The sequence below is a fragment of the Pelophylax lessonae genome (genome assembly GCF_965119305.1).
Source record: "Pelophylax lessonae genome assembly, chromosome: 4".
Taxonomy (NCBI): Eukaryota; Metazoa; Chordata; class Amphibia; order Anura; family Ranidae; genus Pelophylax; species Pelophylax lessonae.
In genome coordinates, this window is record NC_138771.1 from 233,494,850 (window position 1) to 233,520,837 (window position 25,988).

Here is a 25,988-nt window from a genome sequence, read left to right on the forward strand (position 1 = left end):
AGCTACATGTCTTTGACAAAAAAATTCTCAATGAGCGTATTTTTAACCGCTTTAAGACCGGAAGATTTTACCCCATTCCTGACCAGGCCATATTTTGCGATTCAGCACTGTGTTATTTTAATGGACAACTGCGCGGTCGTGCGATGCTGTACCCAAATTAAATTTATGTCCTTTTTTCCCCACAAATAGAGCTTTCTTTTGGTGGTATTTGATCACCTGTGCGATTTTTACTTTTTGCGCTATTTACAAAAAAAAGAGCGGAAATTTTGAAAAAAATAACAATATTTTTCACATTTTTTTATATGAAATTCCCCCCAAAAAATGTAAAAATCAAAATTTTTTAACATTTTAGGCCAATTTGTTTTCTGCTACATATTTTTGGTAAAAAAAATCGCAATAAGCATATTTTGATTGGTTTGCGCAAAAGTTATCGCAGCTACTAACTACGGGAAATTTATGTCATTTTTATTGTTTTTTTTTTAACTAGTAATGGCGGCGATCTGGCGGCGATCTGCAATTTTTTTTGCGGGACTGCGACATTGCGGTGGACAGATCGGACCCTTGACTGACATTTTTGACACTTTTGGGGGTACCAGTGACATTACTACAGTAATCAGTGCTATAAATATGCACTGTTACTGTAAAAATGACACTGGCAGGGAAGGGGGTTAACTTTTATTGGTGATCAAGGGGTTAATGTATGTCTGGTGCTTACTGACGTGTGTGGGGGGAGGGGACTGTGTGACACAGGCACAGATCGTAGGTTCAGCTATGCTGAATCCTGCAATCTGTCACTGTTTGTCACTTAGGAGATCCGCCCGCTTTGTTTACACAAGTGGGCCGATCTCCTCACTCGATCCGCGACGATCAGGGAAGAGCGGCGGTGATAACCGGCGCTCCTCCCCTGGCCCGACTCCCGCTGTGACTGAAGGTGCTCACAGGGCTAGAGGAGATGTAGAGGTAGTCTGCCTGGCGGTCCAGCTGACATCACTTCCGCCCTATACCCACGGGGTACTGTAACGTCTCCTCCAGCCCTGTGAACAACTTCAGTGGCCCTGATTTGATATCATCGGCAGAAAGGGACACCTATGTAGATTTTTTCGCACATGGCATTTTTTAAACTGCTCACTAGATGGCATGTTTCCTTTTCTATACACACACACACAGGAGCAGTGGGGGGAAATTGCATGCGATTCGGACAGTGTGATTGCTACCATATTTTTGTAATGACTGCCATTCTGCCTCTCTGCTGGATCAGTGGCGGGAGCCAGCAGACATCGAGTCTTCAGTACCCGCTGCTGGGCTCCCGCTGTGTGTCTCCTACCCTACCCACAGTGTACCCCCTACCCGGAAAAGCTAGATATATACGTGATCTGGCGTAAAGGTGCTGCCCTGTAGCAGTAAAACTGCTATAGGGCAGACCTGAAGTAGTTTAAGAATAAAATGGAAGTAAAACACTGCAGTGCTACCTGGACATTATCTGGGAATGCATTTCCAAAGCAGCATCAGGAGCTGTCAGTATCTAATAACATTGTGGACACTTTGAGTAAATGCTTGAAGTGATATTAAACCCACAGCCACAATTTTCGCTTCATAACATATTTATATAGTGTTATACCTGGATTACTGTCTCACAGTTTAAAAAAAATGTAAATATCTTTTCAATGCTTGTACACCATAGTCATGTGACTGTGTTTCACTAGCTCCACACCGCAATGTACGATCAATGGTCAGAGCAAGCTGCAATGTCACTGCAATACACTTCAATAGAATACCAGCTATGCTTACACAGGGAGTCTTGATTGAGCCATCGTTCACATCAGCATGATTTGACAGGTCAAATCGCATGTCAAATCGCAGCCTATTGCTGGCAATGGCACCGTCCCAATCAGTGCAATGCCAGCTTTGCGGTACCGCACCGATTTCCAAAAGTAGTTCCTACACTGCTGAATGAGCCCACACAGATGTCTTTCAGGTTGCCCCTGAAATCAGACTGAAATGCAGCTTTGAAATCGTGCAAGTTCAGATGAAGTCGCACAATTTCATGCCACGTTCAAGGTGAATGAGGGCTGATAAATGATTTCTCTCCCTGGTTTTCTGGTCTCATGTTTCACACAAAGCATAGGCTGTAAGGATGGTTCAATGGATTGCTTTTACCAGCAGATCTATTTGTGTGAAACATGGGACTGATAAACCTGGGAGAGAAATCTTCTATCAAACATGACTTCTGCTGGTGCCACCCAGCAGTTCTAACTTCGGAGCCTCCCCAGCTGACATAAAATGTCACATGGGGCAGCCCAAACAGAGGAACGTGAGGGCATTGAAACGACATTGTGGAACATGTGCAGAATGTGTGGCAAAGCAGCACCAACAGAATCAGTTCCTATTTTGTTGACTCCAGGAAGGGGGACATTAGAAATGACAGGATTATCAGGGTATTTATCTAAATATATAAGATGGGGAAAGAAAATGTGCACAATATAGATAAAGGGCACCATTATAAATATATCTGCCAAGAGAAACATTTTAGATTTAATGACACTTTAGGATAAACGTATTATAGGGATCTAATGCAAAAAAAAAAAAAAAAATCAAATAAACAGATCATCTGCACTTGTAGAATACTTTTTTGAATGTGTTCTACTTGGACCCAGGATATATTGGTTAAGGAAATAGGAAACGGGGAAATGAATCTGTGTTTACATTTTAATCATTGCACTGATAATTAGTTAGGGGGGAGTGCAAGCCTTTGTTAAAAGTAGAGCAATCTATATAGCATATGCATGTGAATTTCTACTTTATATTTTATTTAATTATAACTAATAGTAGGTCACTGGTAAGGTAGCAAAAGAAGGTCCCTGTGTTATGCACAGTAACAAGTTTTGATATTGAGGAGTGTTATATGTAGGCATTGACAACAGAGCAGTGGGTAAATTCTCCAGTGTATTTGGGAGTCGCAGTGATATGAACATCTCCACACTGGACACTGTGCCTTGTGGGTGATTATCAGAGATCTTAGGTATAAAATGACAAAACTATTTGACAGTTTTAGCAGTGGCATTGAAGTGACTTTGAGGCAGTGAGTTGCGTAAGAGATAAGGTAGTCATAGCCAAACATACTAGTCAACCTTTTTTTTTTTTTTTTGAGACGTGTTTCAGTTACTCTGTAAGAATGTGCACACCCATGTGAGTACTGTTCCACCTGCCAAGTTTGCTTCATAAAATTTGTTTTCCATATTTTGTGTTCCCTCTATGTGTCAGTCTTCTGCAACATTGGTAAAAGAAGCAAACAGATAGTCCTACAGTGATGCAAGCTAGTTGAGGGATGCTACTCTAATACCTCTGCCCAGTGAGACCTACGTTGATGTTTGTCCCCATAACAAGACTATATGAGGTAAAACATCAACATTTTGTGCCTGCCACTAAGGCCTATTATTAAAGAATAAGTTCAACGTTCTGAACATACATTTTACATCCAATAGGGTGTAACATGTAACATGTTCAGCATCAGACCCCTCTCCTCCCGATCCCCCTTCCTTGTGGCAGCAAGGCGTGGATGTTCTCCTTGCACATGGTGCCACAATTCAAAGAGAGCACGGCCGTGTGGGCGCATAGATCCCTGTTAATCAATGAACTACAAGTTCCTACAGCCTTTGCGGCTTTCGACTTGTACTCTAGTTCTCAAAGAACTACCACAGTGCTGTGGTAGTTCATTGATTCTTCCTGTCATTGTGAAACTGTACAGGCAGACAGCTTACACTGAGAGTCTGGAGGAGACCTGCATGGCATCGATGATCTGCTGAGTAGAGATGTATAGAACTGTTCGCCGGCGAACAGTTCCCGGTGAACTTAGCATGTTCGCGTTCGCCGCTGCCGGCGAACATATGCGATGTTCGGTCCGCCCCCCATAAGACATCATTGAGGCAAACTTTGACCCTGAACTTTACAGTCAGCAGACACATTTCCAGCCAATCAGCATACCTCCCTCCCACACCCTCCCACCTCCTATAAATAAGCAAGGGCAGTATCCATCTTAGATCATTCTGAAGCAGTGTGTGTAGTGAGAGTAGGGAGAGAGCTGCTGCTGCTGCTGCTGCTGCTGCTGCTGTTAAGCTAGGGACAGTTAGTCAGTGTTCCTGGTCTTGCAGTGTTCTTGGTCCACTACTGCTGTAATATCAGCACCCCAAAAAGCCCTTCTAAGGGCTGGTATTTGTGTTTTTTTTTTTTTATATATATATATATATATATATATACCTAGCGTCCCCAAAAGCCCTTTTAAGGGCTGGTAATTGAGTTGTTTCTTCTTATATATATATATATATATCTATATCTATCTAGTGTCCCCAAAAGCCCTTTTAAGGTCTGGTAATTGAGGATTTTTTTTATTTATATATATACATATATATATATATATATATATATATATAGTGTCCCCAAAAGCCCTTTTAAGGGCTGGTAAGGTAATAGAGTTTTTTCTTTATATATATATCTATATATATATCTATTGTACACTGCAGTTGCCTGCCCGCTGTGTGTGAGAGGCCACAGACCTACCACAGACTGTACTGTGTGCACACCACACTCATTTCGGGTGGCACAGGCACAGTACCTTGCATTTTAAAAAATATTTTTTTTTTCCTCTGTCATAATTGCAGTGAGTGCTGTGTCAGGTCCACAGAGTGCACTGTACCCACTGCAGTGCACTGCCCACCACTGATATATATACGGTGGCACAGCATCTTGTTGCAATAAATTGAAAAAAAAAAAATATTTTTTATTATTGCAGTTGCCTGGGCTGCCAGTTACTGTCAGGTCCACAGAGTGTACTGTGCCCACTGCAGTGCCACTGTGTGCCCACCCACCACTGATATATAAGGTGGCACAGCAGCTTGCAAAGTAAAAAAAAATATATATTTTTTTTAATTGCAGTTGCCTGGGTGCCAGTGACTGCTGTCAGGTCCACAGAGAGTGTACTGTGCCACTGCCCACCCACCACTGATATATAAGGTGGCACAGCAGCTTGCAAAGTAAAATAAAATATATTTTTTTTAAATTGCAGTTGCCTGGGTGCCAGTGACTGCTGTCAGGTCCACAGAGAGTGTACTGTGCCACTGCCCACCCACCACTGATATATAAGGTGGCACAGCAGCTTGCAAAGTAAAATAAAATATATATTTTTTAAAATTGCAGTTGCCTGGGTGCCAGTGACTGCTGTCAGGTCCACAGAGAGTGTACTGTGCCACTGCCCACCCACCACTGATATATAAGGTGGCACAGCAGCTTGCAAAGTAAAAAAAAATATATATTTTTTTAAATTGCAGTTGCCTGGGTGCCAGTGACTGCTGTCAGGTCCACAGAGAGTGTACTGTGCCACTGCCCACCCACCACTGATATATAAAGTGGCACAGCAGCTTGCAAAGTAAAAAAATATATATATATTTTTTAAATTGCAGTTGCCTGGGTGCCAGTGACTGCTGTCAGGTCCACAGAGAGTGTACTGTGCCACTGCCCACCCACCACTGATATATATGCCTGCAAGAGAAAAAGCCAGCCGCAGAGAAGCCGTATTCCTGAAAATATAAGAAAAATGCTGTTTTTTAGGGGTTCTGGACATGCTACAGAGCTGAAACTTGACAGGTACACTTTTTAGACCCCCCAGACACTAAATACAAAAAATTACATGCCTGCCTAAAAAAATGCCCGCTAAATGCCTGCAAGAGAAAAAGCCAGCCGCAGAGAAGCCGTATTCCTGAAAATATAAGAAAATGCTGTTTTTTAGGGGTTCTGGACATGCTACAGAGCTGAAACTTGACAGGTACACTTTTTAGACCCCCCAGACACTAAATACAAAAAATGACATGCCTGCCTAAAAAAATGCCCGCTAAATGCCTGCAAGAGAAAAAGCCAGCCGCAGAGAAGCCGTATTCCTGAAAATATAAGAAAAATGCTGTTTTTTAGGTGTTCTGGACATGCTACAGAGCTGAAACTTGACAGGTACACTTTTTAGACCCCCCAGACACTAAATACAAAAAATGACATGCCTGCCTAAAAAAATGCCCGATAAATGCCTGCAAGAGAAAAAGCCAGCCGCAGAGAAGCCGTATTACTGAAAATATAATAAAAATGCTGTTTTTTAGGGGTTCTGGACATGCTACAGAGCTGAAACTTGACAAGTACACTTTTTAGACCCCCCAGACACTAAATAGAAAAAATTACATGCCTGCCTAAAAAAATGCCCGCTAAATGCCTGCAAGAGAAAAAGCCAGCCGCAGAGAAGCCATATTCCTGAAAATATAAGAAAAATGCTGCTTTTTAGGGGTTCTGGACATGCTACAGAGCTGAAACTTGACAGGTACACTTTTTAGACCCCCCAGACACTAAATACAAAAAATGACATGCCTGCCTAAAAAAATGCCCGATAAATGCCTGCAAGAGTAAAAGCCAGCCGCAGAGAAGCCATATTCCTGAAAATATAAGACAAATGCTGTTTTTTAGGGGTTCTGGACATGCTACAGAGCTGAAACTTCACAGGTACACTTTTTAGACCCCCCAGATGCTAAATCCAAAGACATTTTTTATTTTTATTTATTTTTAATTTTTCCAATAATTGGCTCTCTATCAAAAACTTATAATTTTTAAGAACTTTTTTTGCGTGATCCCTCTCCGGCATGCCACAGTCCAGGTGTTAGTCTCCTTGAAACAACTTTTCCATCACTATTGTGGCCAGAAAGAGTCCCTGTGTGTTTTAAAATTCGCCTGCCTATTGAAGTCTATGGCGGTTCGCCCGGTTCGCCGGTTCGCAAACATTTGCCGATGTTCGCGTTCGCCGTTCGCGAACGGCGAATTTTAGGTTCGCGACATCACTACTGCTGAGCGCTGGTGCAATGTTTTCCAGGCTCTGAAAACAAAAAGTAGTAAATGCTAATTTTTTTACCTGCCAAAAAATGCGCCTTTATTATTTTTGGTAAAAGGTGAACTTATCCTTTAAGAAAGGTATAGTAGGTAGACTACTGCATTTCACATTCTGCCAGATCTTGGACCCAGTATTCTAATGTTTTCCATCATATGTTCTAAATGGCAAATTATACTGCATTTTGTTATATTGGAGAAATGCTTTCCTCTTGCAGGAAGAAGCAGTACTTTAACTTGTAGTATCTTGTTTTTTTTTTTTGTTTAATTTATTTTTATTGCGAAGAACAATCATAGAAATTACATTTACATGTCAGGAAAGTACGATAAAAGTTAGAAGACATGGGGATCCAGTGACAAAATAACAACTGAATAAACTAGAAGGAAGTAACAGTTCGAGTAGAGTGACCATGTAGTCCTAAGATAATCAAAACCAATTGGTATGAGAAATCACAGAGTGAATATGGTGTTTTATGAGTTAAAGGGAGAAGTGGGGAAGAGGAAAAGGGGTAAAGGTGAGAGTTAGTGTGGAGGGGAGCAGAGAGAGAAAGGGGGGGAAATAAGGGGGTGATGAAGAAGAAAAAGAGGGGAGGAAAGAGTAAAAAAAGAAGGAAAAAGAAAGAAGAGGGCATCGAGGGTTGGCAACCTTAGTCTAAGGTACACAATAAGCTTCAAACAGTACAGAAATGCATGAACACATAGAGAAATCACGTAAAGCAGGCGTTCAAGTAGGGTGTCCAAGAAGCTTGGTGTAAAATGTTGAGTCTTTGAATTGTACCCAAGTGGCCTGTAGTAGCTTGTTAAAATGGTTTATTCTGACAAAAGCACATGCATTAGGTACAAGCCTTCTGCAAAGTAGAGAAAATTGGCGTCCAGAGCCACCCTAGTATGGGTTGATGTGCACAGCTCTGACCAGTGGTAGATTAATTGTACCACAGGCCCTGGGCTGTTTTCAATTCATAGGCCCCCAGTGAGTTTAATGGGATCATGCATAAGGGTCATTGTATACAGCTATTTGAGTTTTTCTTCTGACATGCAAAGCATTTATGAAGACCTTGGAATGATGTTTGAATTGTAAATTGAATCTTTGTGAACTACACATGAATTAGTAAAATATAGTACCGATGCTTCCTGGAACAGGGGTGTGCATTAGGTATTTTTGTATATGAATGCTTGATAGTCTTAAAGAAAACCTTTACTGTATAGAATACAACTGGTCCCATTCCTGATCACCCTTTGAAAAAACATCTAAAAGATTTTCAAAGTTAAAATTGACTAAGTATAAAGAGCTCTGAAGTGCCCAACTTTTTATTAGCATCACAATGGACGCCTTTGGATTTTGCACTTACAATCTACCAATGGCTCTGACAACCTCTTGGGTGTCAAAGGGAAAATGGGGAAAGCAAAAAAAATGTCACTAATAATGAAGATCCATCTTTCAACTGCAGTAAAGTCGAATTATGTCCTTCGCTGTTAGCAGGACCTCTTATGACCAAGATCTTTAATTATCATATATAAAAAAAAAAAAAAAAGAGACACCAGACATTGCATTTGTTAATGTTGCTCTATATTATTGCCAAATAATTTGGGGGATTAAAGTGATTGTAAAGTCTTGTTTTTTTTTTTTTTTAATTAAAATAATAAACACGTTTATACCCTCCTGCTCTGCACAATGATGTTGCACAGGACGAACCCAAACCTCCTCTTCTGGGGTCCCCCACTGACATTCTTGGCTCCTCTGCTTCTGTGTCTGCCCTCATAGCAAGCTACTTGGCTTCCTCTTGAACTGTTCCCTGTGTATCCATAGACATAGAATCATAGAAAACTGATGGTAGAAAAAAGACTGAGTAGTCCATCGAACCTGCCCATTTTTTTTTACGTTTTGTATTTTTTTATTTTGTCGGTAACTTTTTTGTCTGAGTATAGATCTATGTTTATCCCAAGCATGTTTGAAGCCATTTACTGTTGACTATCTCACTACCTCTCCTGTTTATTCCAAGCCTCAACTAACCTTTCAGTAAAATACTACTTTCTAAGATTAGTTTTGAACTTTCCTCCAATTAGTTTGAGGTCATGTCCCTGTGTTCTTGATTTTGGTTTCAAAATGCAGCTCAGTTTCAGGGACCTGGCAATCTTCTTATAGCCTAGGCCATTTTTATGTAGAGCAACAATTATTTTTTTCAGATCCTTAGAGAATTCTTTGTCATGAAGTGCCATGTTGAACTTCCAGTGACCAGTATGAGAGAGTGAGAACGAAAACACCAAATTTAGCACACCTGCTCCCCATTCACACCTGAGACCTTGTAACACTAACGAGTCACATGACATCGGGGAGGGAAAATGGCTAATTGGGCCCTATTTGGACATTTTCACTTAGGGGCAGAGATGTATAGTAACTAAGTAGAACTACTTCACTACTGTACTTAAGTACCGAAAGGCGGTATCTGTACTTTCCTAGAGTAGAATTTTTTTCTCCTACTTCCACTTTTACTTCACTACATTTTTTCGATGATTTCAATACTTCTACTCAGATATTTTTTTTTTGTGCTGCATAGTTACTCGTTACAATTATAAAAATTACCACTGCCAGAACAGTAGATGGCAGGTTTCATGACGCTCAAAACATGTGTATTATCAGCGCATACAAAAATAAATGCTACTGTATGCATAAATAAAAGCTGCATTTGAAATAATAAAAACAATATGATGTTCAAACTTTTGACTTCTTTCTTTAATAACTACATAACACAGTACTTGTACTTTTACTTTCAGTACTCGAGTAGCAATTTTTTTTTTAAAACTACTGGTACTTTTACTTTCAGTACTTGAGTAGCAAAATTTAAAAAAAAAACTACGTGCAATACTTAAGTACAAAAAATGTTGAATACTTTAGTACTTCTACTCAAGTCACTTTTTGATCGAGCACTTCCACTTCTACTCAAGTCACTTTTTGATCAAGCACTTGTACTTTTACTCAAGTATGGGTTTCGAGTACTTTATACAACTCTGCTTAGGGGTGTACTCACTTTTATTGCCTGTGGTTTAGACATTAATGGCTGTGTGTTGAGTTTTTTTGAGGGAACAGCAAATGTATACTGTTATACAAGCTGTACACTCACTACTTTACATTGTAGCAAAGTGTCATTTCTTCAGTGTTGTCACATGAAAAGATATAATAAAATATTTACAAAAAGGTGAGGGGTGTACTCACCTTTGTGAGATACTGTATGTAGGGATATCAGGACCTCCTTTCTCCTGCTGGAGATCCCTCTAGTGATGCATCCTAGAATTTTATTTGCTTTTCCTAATGCCTGACCACACTTTTTGCTCATTTTGTAATCATCTGAAATAAGTACCCACAAATCTTTTTCATCTGTAGTGCTGGCCAACAGACACACAGAGCATGGCTCGGCCCTGCCCTGTGACCTCTGCTTTCAGGATTTGATTGACAACAGCAGGTTCCCACTGCTATCAGTAAAACCTGTGAGACCCAGAAGAAGGGGTAGAAGATATGCAGCCAGGCACAGTGCTGGATCAATAAATGTCTCAGGTAAGCGTTAGGGAGGGGGGAAAGGGGTATCAGGCAAGTTTTTTTTTTTTTTGTGCATTGGCCAGGAATTGAACCCGGGGCTCCCCTAGTGGTAGGCGAGTACGCTACCACAGAACCAGCGTACCAATGTTTTTTGTGTTCTACCTTAATGCACCTGAAATATCGTAAAAATCAAACATCCCAGCAAAAAGGCAGTCTGGCTGAATATAATGAATAATGTAAATGCATTTACAGGTATAACCCGTTTTACATACACTCACTCTACGTACACTCATGAGTATGGACACAGCTTGGTCAGCTTGGCATGGCACTGCTGCCAGTTTTTAACATTGGCTTCTATAGGAAATCTTGGTCAGCTTAGTAAGGCCCTGTCCAACATTGGTGTCTATGGGAAATATTGGTAAGCTTGACATGGCACTTCTACTGAACCATAAATGACAGGGACAACAAACTTAGGGAGCACCGAGAGGGGACCCAGGACTACAACATATCCTTTTTATTGGTCGCCCAGCTTGCCTAGGTAATCTACCATGTTATAGTCCTAGGTCCCCTTAACATGCTTCCCAAGTTTGGTGTCCTTGTCACTTATAGTTTGGGAGCAGTGCCATGTGAAGCTGATCAAGATTTCCCATAGAGCTAGTGTATTTACATGCATTGAGAAGTGGAAAAGGGTATTGCTTCACTTTAAGTACATTTTAGTTTTACATACATGCTCTGGTCCCATTGTGTACTTAAAAGTGGGGTATGCCTGTATTGAATAGCCACAAACTGGAAAACTGCTTAAACAGTGGGTGTCAGAAAATTAAAGCTTAACTCCAAGTTTTTCATAGCCTTAAATAGTTTGTTTGGACCAAGTGGGCCCAAATGAACTATGTTCATTACTAATAAATGCTCTGTATACATAGTATGAATCAGCTACATATAGTATACAGCTTTGTGGTACAGGAACTTCCTTTACCATTCCCAGAACAAAATTAAATCTGAGCTCGGCTCAGCCATTCACAAGAAGCCTTGTATCTTTATGATGGAATATAAGGCTTCCCCTTATTGGCTTCGGTGGAGAGATGGGTGGAGGATGCCATGATCTGCACCTCAGCCAATCAGAGGAAGCCTCGTATTCATTTATGAAAGACAAGGCATCCTGTGAATGGCTGAGCAGTGCTGAGCCCAACTCCATTTTGTTCTGGAAACAGGACGGGAATTTTATGTACCACTGACAGAACACTGTGCTGTATACTGTATGTAGCTGATGTTTTATAGAGTTTATACAGAATTGACAGCAGCTGCAGCAATTAATAAAGGAAATATGGCCAACGCAAACTTTTCAAAGTAGCACAAAGCCTAGTGTTATACTTTAGGAAGTATTTATTTTTTCAGTCATACATCACAGGACATAGGGCATCTTCATATCCATTAAGATAGGGTTATGCTGCCACCTTCAGGTAATTTGATACTGGCAATTTGGGTAGTTGCCATCTTTTGTGTAGCTTTTTCATTGGATGAGCAGTGAAGACACATTGCATGCCTTCACCTGGGTGTCTAATGTTTCCCTGTGTCTTTAAGGAGCAGTGGGCTCCCTCCAGGCTTACTTACCCTTAATTTATCCACTGCTTTATATGCTCCAATTTAAAGACTCTCACATTTAGAATTAGGACTGCAGTACATTGGAGCCTTGGCGAGGCACTGCAGCTTCCACATACAGTATCTCACAAAAGTAAATACACCCCTCCCATTTTTGCAAATATTTTATTATATCTTTTCATGTTACAACACAGAAGAAATTACACTTTGCTACAATGTAAAGTAGTAATTGTACAGCTTGTATAACAGTATACATTTGCTCAAAATATCTCTCAAATAACCCCTCAAAATAACTTAACACACAGCCATTAATGTCTAAACCGCAAGCAACAAAAGTAAGTACATCCCTAAGTGAAAATTTCCAAACTGGGCCCAATTAGCCATTTTCCCTCTCCAGTGTCATGTGACTTGTTAGAATTACAAGGTCTCAGGTGTGAATGGGGAGCAGGTGAGTTAAATTTGGTGTTATCGCTCTCACTCTCTCATACTGATCATTGAAAGTTCAACATGGCACCTCATGGCAAAGAACTCTCTGAGGATCTGAAAAAAAGAATTGTTGCTCTACATAAAAGATGGCCTAGGCTAAAGAGAAGATTGCAAAGACCCTGAAACTGAGCTGCAGCATGGTGGCCAAGACCATACAGAAGTTTAACAGGACAGGTTCCACTCAGAACAGGCCTCGCCATGATCGACCAAAGAAGTTGAGTGCACATGCTCAGCGTCATATCCAGAGGTTGTCTTTAGAAAGTAGACTATGAGTGCTGCCAGCATTGCTTCAGAAGTTGAAGGTGTGTGTGTGTGGGGGGGGGGGGGGTCAGCCTGTCAGTGTGCAAACCATACACTGCACACTGCATCAAATTGGTCTGCATGGCTGTCGTCCCAGAAGGAAGCCTCTTATAAAGATGATGCACAAGAAAGCCTGCAAACAGTTTGCTGAAGACAAGCAGGCTAAGGACATGGATTACTGGAACCATGTCCTGTGGTCTGACGAGACCAAGATAAACCTATTTGGTTCAGATGGTGTCAAGTGTATGTGGCGGCAACCAGGTGAGGAGTACAAGTACAAATGTGTCTTGCCTACAGTCAAGCATGGTGGTGGGAATGTCATGGTCTGGGGCTGCATGAGTGCTGCCAGCACTGGAGAGCTACAGTTCATTGAGGGAACCATGAATGCCAACATGTACTGTGACATACTGAAGCAGAGCATAATCTCCTCCCTTTGGAGACTGGGCCGCAGGGCAGTATTACAACATGATAATGACCCCAAACATACCTCCAAGATGACCACTGCCTTGCTAAAGAAGCTGAGGGTAAAGGTAATGGACTGGTCAAGCATGTCACCAGACCTAAACCCAATTGAGCATCTGTGGGCCATCCTCAAATGGAAAGTGGAGGAGTGCAAGGTCTCTAACATCCGCCAGTTCTGTGATATCATCATGGAGCAGTGGAAGAGGACTCCAGTGGCAACCTGTGAATCTCTGGTGAACTCCATGCCCAAGAAGGTTAAGGCAGTGCTGGAAAATAATGGTGGCCACACAAAATATTGACACTTTGGGCTCAATTTGGACATTTCCATTTAGGAGTGTACTCACTTTTGTTGCTAGCGGTTTAGACATTAATGGCTGTGTGTTGAGTTATTTTGAGGGGACAGCAAATGTACACTGTTATACAAGCGGTACACTCACTACTTTACATTGTAGCAAAGTGTCATTTCTTCAGTGCTGTCACAGGAAAAGGTATAATAAAATATTTACAAACATGTGAGGGGTGTACTCACTTTTGAGATACTGTATATAAGGCTATTCCTTATTCTATTGGTGTATAAAGAAATAGACATGTAAAAAATACTGAATTACTAAAACACCACACAAACCAAATAAGTGGATGTCAACACATAAAAATCTACTAGACACCCTGTAGTGAATGAATCTACACCCTGTAGTGATATCCCAGTTATAGGATGAAATATTATTATAATCTTTTAGATAAGCGTGGCAAACCAGTGAACAATTAATTCCAATACCAGTACATAAAAACATCCCAAAAGCCATTCAGTGTGAAAATATACTAAAAGTAAATGCCCAAGTGCAGATAATATATTACAAAGTGTCCATTTAGCCAAACACAATCCACAGAATCTTTAACTCTTTATGTATAAGCCTCAGTCCATATTCATATATTTGTATTCACCACTGTGACCTAATCCAAACAGAAGATATTATAATATTATTTTATACCATAAATGGGGTATCAATGCACTACTGGGTGTAGGTGTATGTACTGAGCGGTGTATCCAGCCCTATTTTCATATTTTTCATGGCCATTTTTTGTGTAAGGCTCGTCAGAACTTTCTTAGAAAAGAAGGTACAGTATTTACATGTTACATTCCAATGTTACGTTCCATAACATAACCCAGAAAACACAATATTATTCCTCAATTCAGGATAGATGTCAGAGCCATGCATTTTTTTTGTTTGTTGGAATTTGACACCCAGGCTACACCAGCTATCCTGAACTGAAGAATATTCCTCAGATATATTCTATGATTTTTTTTTTATCAAAATAATTATGGCATGCAGAGAAGCTCAAATATGCTTAGTATGCCACATTGTCTGTTTCTTTGTTTTTGCTACAGCTACTAATGTACTGTGTGCTGTAAATGTAATGGATTTTAGCAGGAAATTTCAGAGACATGGAATTTATATCAAAAGTTCCTTCATGGTTTCTCCATTGGACTGAGAAACTGCTCCTGATGTATGTCATTAGCATCCACCTACCTGCTGCACAGTCCTCCATGCTGCACCACTTTTTAAAAAAATAACAAAAGAATAGAGAATGGTTAAAAATCAGCAACTTACAACTAATGCCATAATAAGATCCTCTCATATACCCACTAATGCTTCTCGACTGACATGCAACTAGAACGATGGATAACATTACATAATAAAAGCTTCCTCCTCTTGCAAGTGCAACTCTTCTCACCAGGAGTTGGAGAGGGAAGGGATATCAAGCCGGAAAGGTTGAATAGCGCTGCCTCCAAAAAAAGGCCAAAAGGTGAAAACCTAGGACTACAAAGTACCCGTGTCAGAAACCCATGTTCACAAAAGTGCACAAAAACACAATATGGTGAAAGATGCTCACAGTGCAAAAAAAAAAAATAATATATATATATATATATATATATATATATATATATATATAAAGGTGCGAATTAAAGGGGATGATGTACCAGTGTTTGAAGGAATGAGCACTGTGAGTGAAAAATGGAAATAAAACATATCCACAGGAGTGCAAAAAAGAGATATGTTATCATGAAAAAAGCACAGTTACAGTGAAAGTGACCAGTGCTTAAATATAAGAGTAATCTTATAAAACCTGACAGGGTTATTACCAATAACCGATCTATACACACTTTATAGGAAAGCTGTACTGATGCAAACACAGAGACTGCCATGGCAAATTTCCATCTGAAAATGCCAGTTGTCTGGCTGTCTCTGACTTTAATAGTGTTTATGTCATTAACCTGGAATAAACATGCAGATCATGACATTTAAAGTAAAGTCAGTGATTTGGAGAGGACATACACTTCTAAATCAGCATAACAGCTTGGGAACTCTTGTTTTTAGATTCAATGGTCATTAATGTCAGTCTCCATATTATTGGTTTTCTGTAAAGAGAATCTGGTACTTTGCCCATTTAGGACAAAAGTGAAAAGTTATCTTGATAGGGAACCTCTCCACGCACAAGCACTTAGTATGACCGCATTCCCCAATTACTGAGTCTAATCCCTGGGCATGCTCCATATTGTTCAGTGTCTGAACTTACACATGGTTTGTAACCTTCTCTCTCCCTTATGTGACAACGTTAAGACATGAGCACTTCATCCTGAGAGAGCCTGGGAGAGCTGCTAGCTTCAAGCTTGTTGAAAGCCTGCTAGCAGATTGTCTAAAGTGGCAATCAACACTCCCATTAGGATCTGTGTTCAAAATTTACAAACTGGAGTTCGATAGTATTTTAAAAAGCTTCAACAAAGCTTGCTGAAAGCTTTGCAAATGGTTTGTCAAAGCTTACAGTATGCACTGCTCTTATACAAGCTGAATCCTGTGTAAAACTGGCCTTTATTAGAGCAGAGAAAAGTCAGGTCACCAGCTCGGACTAAGTGGACAGAAATACAGATCCACTGACAGGTAAAACAGCTCCTATATTAGTATTTTATTCATTGATTTAGCCGCTTGCCTTAAAGTCAGTTTTAAAAACATTAATAAGAAAGGTGCTTATTTTGGACTATGACAAGGCCTGTGTCCTACGGGCTTCAGCCTGTAAAAGAGCAGTGTGAACAGCAAGCTTTGACAAAGCATTTGCTTTCAGCAAGCTTTGCTGAAGTTTTTAAAGTATCATTCAACTCATTCTAAACTCATTTTACAGTACCTTTTAACTCATTTTAAAGTACCATTAACGCTTTCACCAAGCTTCAAGAAGTTCTGAAGCCTGTAGGTGATATTTCTGACCATGTTGATGGTTAGTTGCTCATTCCTTAGGTATTCTTCGATCTGTTTGAGCCACCTTAAAGGAAGAACAAAGTAGGAATAGAAGACAATAAGGAGAATATCTAGGGTACAAGGAAAGCCATGGTACCTTAGGCAGAACATATATGCTACAATATAAATAATAGACTGGACTCAAACCTGTGGATATAATAGGCCCTTCTATTATAGGTATCAATAGAATTATTTTCTTGAGACCATAACTATAACGATTTATAATGCAACCAACTACACAGTTAGCTCAGCCATTAAAAGCTCAAGCTAATATTATCAAACTTACAGTCCCCTTTCACTTCGAAAGGGACGAAACCTCATAATATGAGCCGTGACAGGGGGTGGGAGGGCGGGATGGCACTCCTCTTCTGATCTCCGCGGACTGACTCTGAGTGACGTCTTCTCTTTTCTTTTATAGGCAGCTGCTCATGCCAGATAGTCATTTTTTTACAGTAGCACCAATCACAGGTGAGTACATTAACCGACTATTTTCTTTTACAGCAACTAACTGTCTTGCCACTGTCCCATATATGGTACTGTAGGCAGAACATAAATACTACAATATTTATGCCTGTAGTATTTATGTTCTGTAGGCAGAACATAAATACTACAATATAAATAATAGACTGGGCTCAAACCTGTGGATATAATTGGCTGCGGCCCTTTTATTATAGGTATCAATACAATTATTATATTTAAATCATAACCATAACAATTTATAATGCAAACAACCACACAGTTAGCTCACCCATTAAAAGCTTGAGCCAATATTACCAAACTTACAGTTCCACAAACCATGCTCAAACCTCAGGAGCATGGCAACCCACCCGGCCCACGGCCAATTCAACACATGTTTGTAAGTCCAGGTTAAAAATGTAATTTGCAACATCCGACAAGTGAATTTTATCCGGCCGATAAAAACCCAGCAATCTGCCTTCCAAATCCATATGTCGGAAAGACAGACCTTTTAAAAAAGGCATACATTTAGCAATAGCTCTATCAATACGTTTACGACTTTTTTCAAAATGTTTGTACTCCGGTGTAAGCCAATGCAAACGAGAAATGATTTCCGAAAAGCCAAGGACACAATTTGGCAAAATAGAATGAAAGCACCTTAAATCTGCCTTCACATGCAAAATGATGTCCAATGTCTTACGAAAACCAACATCATTCCCTGCCAAATGGAAAATAATAACTTGTGGGCTAGGCCACCTAACATATAATAATGAAAAAATCTCCTGCAGATCAGTCCATTTCATTCCCCTGTAACTATACCAATGAATTGGGTAACTAGAAGGTGGCAATCCTAAAGTGGAGCCGTAAATTCTACGTTCTGCTCTTCTACGTGCCCAAAATATTTAGGAATGACCAATGATCCATACAATGCATGATAAACCTGAGATTCAAAGACAAGCATTAGGTCCAACGTAAGATCTATAACAGTTAGAATTCCACCCATCAATACTCTTAATAACAGTTTCAGAAAAATCAAGATTAGCCGCCTCGGTAGCAGCCCCAATCCTGAAAGAGTGGGAAGAGATTGGAAGATGTTCAAGGTTCAGCCACGACAAACATTTTTTCAATACTGAAATAAATTAAAAATAGTCCGTGGGATACCGCTGTTATGAATAAAAAATTGGTTGTCCTTAGCAGGCCGATAAACTAAATATCGCTGAGCCAAGGAAACCACACAAATGGAGGAATCCAAATTGCGTAGGAGAGTGATCCAACAACCCCGACCGAATTGATCGGTTTTGCTTTGTCTAATTAAAATACGAAGGGCCTCTCGGTATAGAGTCACATCTGAGAGCAGCAGGCCAGAATGTGCTCTACCATTGCAAGGTAATAACCCCGAAATCTGAAAGGCCCCAAAAAAACAAAATGCAGTTTTAAACAATAAAGATTTATATACAGAAAAGCAAATGGAATTAGTCGCAGCACACAAACGTTTCAACAGGGGCACAGAATAGCGAGTCTATTACCGGTGACTGCATCCGCTTTACAATATCCTTTCAATGCAAGTTTAATAGAAAAAAAAACTATTGCAAGGAGGAGCCCCTTGTAAACGTACAAAAAAGGACACTCCTGCCAATGTTTTCAAAATATGAGAATGAGAATAGGAGAAGTGGGAACAAATTCAATTATTCAGAAATGCCAACACAAGCCTTTCATTAAAGGAGGAATCTGGCACCTCGTGTTGCATCAAAAAGGAGAACCACAAGTTCCACGCAGCTTGCATAACTTAACCATGTAGAGGGCGCCAAAGAATTTCACATAGCTGTCAGTATTGGTGTCATATTAGTATCCACAAATGCGGAGGACACGACAGGCCCACAGGATCTGCATCTGGGACTAACCTCTGGAATTTTTCCATCTGCAAACAAGACAAAGACTCGGCAATTACTGTATATTGGAAGCACCTGGAACAAACTTAGCTTTAAGCCAAATATTAAGTTCTAAACATTTAAATACTAAATGCCACAGTATCGCAATAACAGGAAGAGAATGTGACGACAAGAAATTTATTGCAGAAACGACTCCTTTGTTATCGGAATGAAGGACAATCTGTTTGTTACGAAATTGGGGTCCCCACAATTCTAAAGTGACAAGGACAGGAAACAATTCTAGCAAAACAATGTTGGTTGTGAAACCAGGACGGATGCCATGTGCAAGCAGACCAATGCCCTTGCCAAATTGCTCCATAACCATGAGCACCTGAAGCATCCGTGAACAAATTGAGAGCTGAGGCTGCACAAAAGGGGGCTTGCCATAATGAGCAGCCAATAAAAGACGATGAGAATTTTCGCCATACCATTAGGTCTTCCCAAATGTCAAAAGTAATTCTAATAAAATGAAAAGGCGACGAAACCCCTAAAATAGATCCATATAAACGCTTAGAAAAAACGCATCCCATAGGCATAACTCTAGAGGCGAATGCTAAAAGGCCCAACAGTGACTGGATTGTTCGCAATTGGAGTTTCTTTTAGACAAAATAACATCTAATAAAAATCAGATTTTAATAATATTGTCCCTGGGCAGGCGGGACAGGCGGCAGGCAGACACTGATTTCTCTTCTGCCAATGGAACTCTGAATAATCTACAAACAATTCTGAATTCCATAAATAGGTATAAACAATCTATAGTGTTAGCTTTCCCCATAAACAAGAAATCATCCAAATAATGCAACAAATTGTCAGAACCGGACATTGTCAGAATGGGACTACCCATTCTAAAAAGGATGAAAATAATTCAAAATAGTGACAAGAAAGTGAACAGCCTATAGGAAGACATTTATCAAAAAAATAATTATCTTGAAAAAAGAAACCCAAGGAATTGAACACATCAGGATTAATAGGTAACAATCGAAAAAAAAAAAAATTTATGTCCGATTTAGCTAAAAAAGCAGATTCCACCTCTTTCCTAATTTTAAACAATGCACCCTCAAAGGAAGAAAAGGATACAGAGCACAGATCCTAATGCATTTAATCGTTTAACAATAAACCATCAGGGTAGGATAAATGGTGAATTAATCTAAACGTATTGGTTCCTTTTTAGGAATAACACCCAGAGGTGAAACGCAAAAATTAGAAAAAGGGGGGTGCAGAAAAGGGGCCGGCTATTCCGCCCTCAACTAGCTCTTTAAAAATCTTAACACTAACTACATCTGCATGATCCACAACTGAAGGCAAGTTAGCTGGGACCATACAACCAGAACCTTTATATGAAGGTAAATCAAAACCATAGTAAAATCCTTTAAAAATGATGTCCGCCTTCTTGCGATCTGGGTAAAGATAAAGCCATGGCAACATGTTTGCGAGAATCACTGGCGTTACCGCTTTTAAGAAAATCTTTTGAAGCTGGTATTGCAGCGGAAGTTTGCTCGTTAAAGCAACACAATGCCGGGTGTGCACCAGCACCATGAGAACATTTGTGCTTGTATTTGCAGTTATTCGGCCATTTGCACTGACCTTCATTAAAACGAAAACATAAACCTTTGCAAAATTGCCTGGCAGCAAGTACTGATTGTTTAACTAATTGTTTATGTGGTAAAAGAAGATTCAACCACAGTCCAACATCCTTTAGACCCCACTTCAACTAACGATGCACTGAAAGTTTTTGACAAAATGATTCATCGTAAAAAAACCATGAGAGACCTGGAAAATTTTTATAAGCTTCTAGTATTATGTCAACATGTTGAAATAATCAGCTACACAATTCTGGATGTCGTTCACCTAAAAGACTAGCGAATATGCAAAAAGTCTATAACCAATTATTGAAACTACGTGGCATCGATCTACGTCTGTCATCCTCAGATCTATCCCCGCCCCGGCGGTCATACTTGTTTTCCCTGTGAGCAGGGAGCAAAGATAAGATATCTATGTAATCCCCCTTCCATATTTTTCTTTAATGGCAGTATTAAGATGAAATCCTAATGGTGAGAGCTCGCATAAAAGTACCTCTTTAAAATAAGCCTCAGGTACCTGAGAAGATTGAGTTGGTAAATTACTGCATGTGGAGGACACAGGCGCAGTTACCAACAGATTTTGCAAAATAGGGGTGTAAGTGTTTGCAGGCAATCTATTCCCCCAGAAGATCTAGTGTGAGTGCTAAGACACCCACTCCAACGTGTAGCTACTTCACTACCATTTGCGACATTCTGGCAGAGTGAAAAAAAACAGCTCCACAGAGCCTCTCCACACTGCCTCTTTTATATGTGTAACAAAAAAAAAAGATTTGGGGAAGCACAGCAACCTATTGGCCATAGGATTTTTCCCTTCCGTTTGCTGCTGCCCACCCTTCCTCCCGTGCTGTGGAAGGGTGGGCAGCCTTATTTGTTTGCATAGGGACAAGGTGGTGTGCAGGCCTAGGACATTATTTTTTTGTCAAGGGAGTATCCAGGAAAAAATAAAAAAATATAATATTGATAAATATAAAAAATGCAAATATGTGCATACTATTGGGAAATTAAAAAAAAAAAAAAAAAAACGATGTTTGTGTGCAGAACCCATGCCTCTGACTTTGGTGGTGGTTTGTTGAAATTTTAATTTTTGCTCAAGCAGAAGCACTGCGAAGGTCTATATACTGGCCCTGGGGATAGCAGCAAAACAAGATCTTTACCCCTTATAGCCAGTTGGTTGGGTTTTGGCAGGTGAGGATGAGTAAAATAGTGCATGAGCAGCACTACAAAGGCAAGTGACTGCTCTGTGGCCTTGATGAGGAGAAGGAGAAAAACGTCTAATTAGTAGGCTCAAAGAATGGCTGCTGTGCACCTTTGTGGAGGAAAAAAGGCACAATAGCAGGCCCAAAAGAACCAGGAACTTTCCCCTAGATTATTTAAGTAGTTTTGGTGTAAAGAACTTGCCCAAATAAAAACATAGCTGCTATGTGCCCTTGGGTAGGGAGAATAGGAAGAAAAGGGTACATTAGCAGGCCCAACAAAAATAAACTCTTGAGGAGAAAGAAATGGGTGGATTAAGCAGCTCTCTGAAAAAATGGCTGCTATGTGTCTTTGAGAAGGAAAAGTGTGTGCCTTTAGCTGCTAACATGTCTCATTGAAGTGTTGACTTCGAAGTGACATTAACCACTTGCCGACCGCTGCAAGTACATATACTGCGGCGGTCAGCCCCGGCTAGGCAAAGTGACGTATGGGTACGTCACTAGCCTGTGAGCCAATAGCGGGCGGGCGCGCGCCCCCAGAGGTGCGCTCCCGCCCCAGCTCGTTCCCTAACAAGTCCGCGATGTCCGCCGGTCACTCGCGATCGTCCGCCGTGAAGGGAGAAAGGCAGACGACTAATGTAAACAAAGCCACCTGTCATTCTTCCCTGTGTAACAGCAGTGATCTAACGGTCCTGCTATGTAGGACCGTTGATCTCTGCTGTTACATGTAAAGCCACATCCCTGCACAGTTAGAAACACGCCCCTAGGGACACACTTAACCCCTCCTTCCCCAATAAAGTTACCCCCTTCCCTGCCAGTGTCATTTTTACAGTAACAGTGCATATGTATAGCACTGATTACTGTAGTAATGTCACTGGTACCCCCAAAAGTGTCAAAAATGTTTCCCTTAGTTAGTAAACGCAATAACTTTTGCGCAAACCAATCAAAATACGCTTTTGGGATTTTTTTTTACCAAACATATGTACTGTAGCAGAAAACAAATTGGCCAAAAATGTTAAAAAATTTTGATTTTTACATTTTTTTTGGGGAATTTCATATAAAAAAATGTGAAAAATATTGTTATTTTTGCAAAATTGTCGCTCTTTTTTGTTTATAGCGCATGATCAAAAAATCGCACAGGTGATTAAATACCACCAAAAGAAAGCTCTATTTGTGGGAAAAAAAGGACGTCAAATTTGTTTATGTACAGCGTCGCACGACCGCGCAATTGTCCGTTAAAGTCACGCAGTGCCGAATCGCAAAATAGGGCCTGGTCAGGAAGGGGGTAAAATCTTCCGGGGCTTAAGTGGTTAAAATATAAATCCTCTTGCCATTGCAGTTATTTATTTATATATTTTTCATTGGTACATGTTTCCCATGTTAGTGGCCAGCCCTCTTTGGCTTTTTTATACCTATTACTTGCATATCAATCTGAAAAAGTGGAACTGGTTTGAGTCAAGTTCCTTCAACTACAGAGCTTCTACCCATCCCTTTTACCAAAATCCATTTGAGCAATTGTGTACCTCTTCTATGCCCCTGACATGCGATTTTTAAGATATATATATACAGTATAAATACCATTTTATCTAGCAGTGTATCCTCTGGCCTCCCTTCCTTCACATCTAATTGGAATCTAGAGCTTGGGCGCTCCATTTCTGAAGACGTGTGGGAACGGATTTTCATTAATACCCATTCACTTGGCTTGGACCACGCAGGAACACAGTTACAAGTTACTCTCCAAGATGGTATCCCCATATCCAAAGCTCACCGTTTTTTTCCATCACATTCTGATACTTGCTGGAGCTGTCACACATCTCCAGGAACTCTTCTCCACATTTGGTGGGCATGCCTATCTATCAGATGACCCAGGGACTCCCTCATTAGTCTCTATAATCTATATGCTCAAGAATCGTTCCCCAATTCCCCCGAACTGGCTCTCTTGACTCTGTTAACCCAATTGTTGCCTCGCACCAACAACTCTTTCAGTTTCTTCATCTTTGTGGTTAGACAATTGGGATTAAGACACAGGGAAACTTCTATTCCTCCAGTGTTCCCTAAATGGCTTGAGACTGTCAATGATATTATGCACATGGAAGAATTGGTAGCTGAAAACAATGATACTTATAAGGAATTTAAAGGGACCTGGCTTCCATGGATAATGTTCAAAGGCTCTCCCCAATTCCAGGCCTTCCTGGTTAACCTTTGCTGATGTCCAATACTATAGCCACTTTCTCCTTTGTCTGCTTTTCAGAACTATCTCCTAGGGTTTTCCCCCTGCCACTTCTTACACTGTGTGAGACTCATTACCAATCTGTATACCCTATCTATTATCCCCCCTATTCTTGCTCCTCTTTTTCTCACCCCCTATTCCCTTTCCTTTATTGTAGTCATATTTTAACGCCTTATCACCAAGAATGGAAGCTATTTGATGAAAGATGCAATATACATCCATGCAAGCAAATCCTGGCGCTGAAAAACAAATAATCAGAGGTCCCAAAAAATGTGTAGAGTCAAATTATGTGGGATGGATGGATTTTAGCCAAATGCCAGTAAGTCATGTCAGGGTTGCAGCCAACCCATGCCCAGATCCAAACTGAGAAACATATAACATGACAAATTGATGGATATAATGGCGCTCCCACGACTGGTGACAAGTGGGCACTTGGTAACTTGGTAAAAAATGTGACATTTTCACTGTGACTATTTTTTAACATTTGTGACTCCAAGTGCCCATTTGTCACCAGTCGTGGAAGCGCCATTATATCCATCAATTTGTCGTGTTATAGTACATCCATGCCCTTTCCCTCTCCCAGAATATTGGATAATATTTACCTATACATGTCATACCTTTCTTTTTTCAAATACGTTTATGTTACTCTGTACTGAGAAACTTTGTACACAATCTGTACTTTGATTATCCTTTTATGGTGATATAGTGTAATATTTTAGTTTATCTTTCTTTGTCTATTGTTAATCGCTCAAAAAAAAAAACATATTTGTCTAAACTTAATTAGATCTATAAATTTGTTTTATGAAAAACATGGTATACATTGACTTCACATATGCATGCAAACATTTTTATATCTTTAAAGATTTAACACAATGTGAAGAATTACACTAGAGAGACCTGATTCTCTTTGTAACCTTGGGAGCAGAGCTGCCCTTTTGCACACTATTTATAACCTACCACTCCTTATGCAAGGTAATGTTGACCAATGTGTCAAATATAACAAGGAGTTGAAGTACAGACACAGCAAGATCAGATGACATAGCTGTTAAACCAAGCTCTTGTAATGTAGGTTGTTTTGTATGACATTTTAGAAACACTGCAAGAAGAAATTAAAATGTTACTATTATTGAGCTTTCCTATGCATGAAAGGCTGATCCATTAAATGGAAGATGAATATAAGATAACAATAACTCAATAGCTCAATTTCCCACAACTGCCTGGGTTCCTAGACACACCCACAGAGAAGTAGTCAGACAAGTGATCTGCAGCCAGGTGAGAGGCCCTCCCTTGTCGGTGTGTGGACAGCACAGAGTGTAAAAGCATGTAAAAAAAAAAACAAACAAAAATTCCCAGATCACTTACCATCCAGCCTGCAATAAACGAAATGACCCAAACAAGGGCTTTGTAGAGTGTAAAAGTATGCAGCCTCTCCAGAAGACCCAGCTACTGTGGGGTGCCTCTCTTTATTGATAAAAGAGTATCAATCCAATTCCAGTGGGATTGGCTCTTTATCCTTGGGCTTTGGATCCCTCCATCTGATTGGCTGTCTTACCAAAGCTACCCTGGACTTCACTGTTGGACCCACTGTTTATGAGGATAAATATAGCAGCTATTATTGTTTTTACTGTGCTAAAATCTCTGCTGTTAGATTTTTCATTAAGACTATTCTGTGCAGCCACACATTAACCTGATTGAGTTACAGATAATTTGATGTGTCCATGTTTGTGCAGCTTTCATATATTTGTGCAGCATTCATTATTCTGCACTGTATGCATGCTTTCCTGGACCTGTTTCACATTTTTGCTTCTAACTTTGGAAGTGTATTGTAAACTGCAAGTTTTAGACCCGGTTCACACTACTCCAACTTGGGATGCGACTTGTGTGCCCTCAAGTCGCTCCAAGTCTCTTGTCATTACAAATTCAATGCAACTGAATGAGAGCCCTCTTAATATGCACTACTGAAGTCACTCCGACTTCAGAAAAGGTTCCTGTACTACTTCAAGGCGACCTCTATCCGACTTGT